Below are 4,012 nucleotides of genomic sequence, written 5' to 3'. Positions count from 1 at the left end.
CTCCGGACCGGGTGCGAAGAAAAAAAGGCACAGTCTGAATTATTTTTGAAGTGGTTAAAAAAAACCCCATGACTGGAGCTATAATATGGTTGGTGTTATATTGAAGTATAAGGCTTAAGTTATGGTATTTTTGAACTGCAGTCCTTCAGGCAGCCTGGTAAACAGTTATGAGGGAAAACAAACAAACAAACAGACCTATATTTTTGGTAAATTTACACAGTCATTAAGGCTGCAGTAAAAGTCTTAAGTAAATCTCCAATGTTTGGTGAGTCAATCTGTCAGTGAAGAAATGCTTCCTCGCCACACTTGTAAATAAGGTGGTGCAGGAAAGAGGAGAGACGACGCCATCATTGACAGCAGCGTTGAGTTTAATTTTGTCTAAGTACGAGCAGGTGGCATGGAATCAACAAGCAAGTAGATAAAAAAAAAATCCTTCGAGATTTCTTTTCCATGATGGCCATCATGATTGCATCACATAAGTTACTGCATCTAAATCTGTTCAGGTGTAAAACACTTAACTCAAGCTTTCATTGAATTACAGTCTATTTGACTCACGAATGGATGTACTGTACTCTCTGTTATATTTTTCTTCCAACATACTCCTAAAATGTGAATCCAATATGCTTCAATAATACATTAAATTAACTGACGTGGTATATATTAATAACCACTAATAGAGTTGAGATTAAGAGAACATTCGGAGAACATTGTTCTCCTCTAAAATACAATACACAGTTAAGCTGCAGTTGAAGAAGGATTAATTAAAAATGCATTTATCTCAACTGAGGGAAACAGTAAAAGGTTAATTAAATATTTGTAAGCCCTAAAAAGCTGCTATAACGTGGATAAATATAACCCAACCTGCAGTAACATTTCTCATACAGTAGATGGCGAGTTTGAACAAAATCCCTCGTGGAGCAGGGACGTCACAGTAGGACATCATGTAATAAAGTTGTATGCATATAATATGAAAAAACGTAAGCGTGAACAAATATTCGACACAGCTCCAGATTCGAGAATCATTTTTGGTTTAATCTATAATGGATTTTGTCTCAGTGCAGAAAATGGCTTGTCTGCAGAGAATCTGCTGCAAAACTGTGGGGATTTAAGGAATAATTCTCTGCTGAGGAAGACATTTTACTCCTAAATTAAATGCTGCATATTTAGTTATGTTTCACAAATACATTATTTATTTCCTTTGGAAATGCCCTTGTTATTTCATACAAACATCGGTTAAGTACATTTGATGTGAATCGCGTTCAATAGTGGTAGCATTGAGAACATAAAAAGTCGGAACTAAAAGTTCAGAATGAGTGCAGATATGCTGCAGTTACGTATGGAGTTAGGGATAAAGAGCACTTCCTCTGGAGGACACCCCGAGAAGCCTAAAGACAAGTCTGTGCTGTCTTTCATCTCTTTATCTGCTGACAGAATCCCTCTTGTCAATGAGAATCACCCGTGACATACTTCAAACTGTAAGCAGTCGGCTCTCAATAGTGCAGCAAATGTCTCGCAGGCAATTCACAGACTGCTGAAATATTGATGAATAAAATCTGTATTTTCATCTCAAGCGCGCCACATAATGACCAGTAAATGTCATCACTTTTGCTTATTGGATCATTGTGTTTGTGGATATGTGTGGACTCCTGCGGAGCCCATGTCTGTGACATCCAGCGTTTGTGTGTGATACATACATTTGTACAAGATGAGAAAATCTCCTGTGACTGATCTCAGCCTCAATAGATGATGACAGGCGTTTTGTCTGCCCTTGACACCGCTGCCTGGAACAGACGGCGACACAAGTGCGGGTGTACATTAGTCAGCACCTCCACATGCTCTTTAGTCATGTGGGAGTGACATTGTTGACTGGTGAAGGTATGCACAGTAACACACACACACACACACACACACACACACACGTATACATGAACTGAATAAGGGGTGAAAAATATTTTGATTCCTTCAGTAAATTGACTTCTTGTAAATTCTTCCGTTGCATTCCTAAAAAAGAATGACTTTTAAAACAGCATTTCTAAAAAGGTTTACCATTTTTCATGATAATGACTTCCAGCTTACAGTATATTCAGTCTACAAATGAATGCAGCTACCACTACAGTGCACTTTGTACGGCGCTTTTGTTGCAGAGATCAGATGAGAGAATAGAGCAGATAGCATGAGTATCTGCATATGGTCAATAGAAAAGTCAAGTCATATATTAAAGAAGTGCTCCACTATATATGTGTATACATATAAAGAGATTTATATATATATATACATATATGTATGTGTATATACTGTATATGTACAGTGTTCACTGTGGGGAGAGTAATCTTTGGGCTTTAAGTCCCTCTCTCTTTTCTAGGATTATAGACATCGTCACTTAGGCCCAGTGATATGTACCACATTATTTTCTGTCTCTTTCAGAAGTGACTTTGGGCAGTCATTTGTGCAAAAACGCCAATCTAAAGACAATAAAGTTTTTTGGATGCACAGACAGAAATAGCTGGTGAACAACAAGACTGAAATCATTGAGCAGGTAAGGTAAACTGCTGCAGTTTTCTAATACTGAATGCCTGTTAATACAGAAAACACTTAGTGCTGTGTTCTCTTAGTAAGTGCATATAATCTTGCAAAATTAATTTCCAAACAGAATTGTATTAATAATTTGTTGTATCTTGTATCAGTGATAGGAGAGTTAAAATGTTTCTAAAGTCGACTCTGGCACATTAGAGAGATTCTACATAATCGTTATAATTATTCATTCAGGAAAATGCTGCTCTATACACCCCGAATACACCCTACTGTATACTGAACACTAGCTACTGTGTAGTGATTCGCGTATTTAGTCAGTAAATATATTTGTTTAGTCCTTAGACCACCTTTTTGACACAGTATTGTTGCTAAACTTTCTGACAAACTACATCAAACATGGACAACATTATCTAACAGTGAGCTGTCGTCTAAAATACACAGTGTCAGCTCATCAGACCATCTTTTCCAATTACGCTGGAGTCCAATATTTATGCAGCTTATCTCTTATTTCTCCAGTTATATTTGACTGAACTAGTCATCATGTGAAAACAATATATTTTTTTTTTTTGCAATGACTTCAACATATGTGTGTGCAATGATGTTTGATTATTTTGAAAGATGACAGTTCGTCGATATGATGCTCCTTTTTAAATAATGCAGTGGAGTTGCAGTTATTAACTCCATCTTTATTTTCTCACCAAAACATTGCCGTTTGCTTTTCTAATCCTTTGGTGCATTTCAATATTTGTTCCCCAGAACAGAGTAACAGTTCAGGAGTGTGGCTGTTTGGAAATGAGAAGCTACTAACTGGATTAGGATGAATTACAGTAATGTGGGCTCAACATATTAATCATTTTATAATAAATGTACATCCAGCTTTGATATATTTATTAATTAAAAGTTTTGGGATGGCAAGACCGTGTTAGTGTGTCTGCAGAAATCACTGTGAAGTCACTGTGTTGTTGTCAGTGCCTGCACACACACGCCTCATATGCCCGCCTCAGTTTCGTTTATCTCAGTCATCATGAGAGTGATACCATGACAACCATACCAGCAAGTGATATTTACTGCAGAGGGAAAGGATGAAAGATAAAAAAAGAGAGGCAGTGGACAGAAATTCGTTTGAGACTAGCCTTAACTTGCTGATCATACATGCACTCGAGTGTGTGTGTAAAATAGTTTTACACACAGTAAATGTCTAATCTTGTTCTCTTTTACCATCTATATTTATATCCACATCAATCAATATACACAATACTGAAAACACAAACTGAAATGATCAACTGCAAAAACTGGACAACTACAAAAATGTAGCAACATTTTTTTTTAAATTCCTTTCATAAAGTATTGGATTTAGCTGTAAACAGGTACAGGAATCAAACTTTTTCTTAGGATAGGTAAGGCATCACTGTCATCTGCTCCTGGTTATCTAACCTGAGTTTGAAGGAAAGAGTTCTGTAGGTCGTGTCATTGGTCCAAC

This window comes from Cynoglossus semilaevis, chromosome 16 (genome assembly GCF_000523025.1).
Source record: "Cynoglossus semilaevis isolate Cse_v1.0 chromosome 16, Cse_v1.0, whole genome shotgun sequence".
NCBI classification, from domain to species: domain Eukaryota; kingdom Metazoa; phylum Chordata; class Actinopteri; order Pleuronectiformes; family Cynoglossidae; genus Cynoglossus; species Cynoglossus semilaevis.
The sequence above is the reverse complement of the archived record's forward strand: the minus strand, read 5'-3'. Positions refer to the sequence as shown.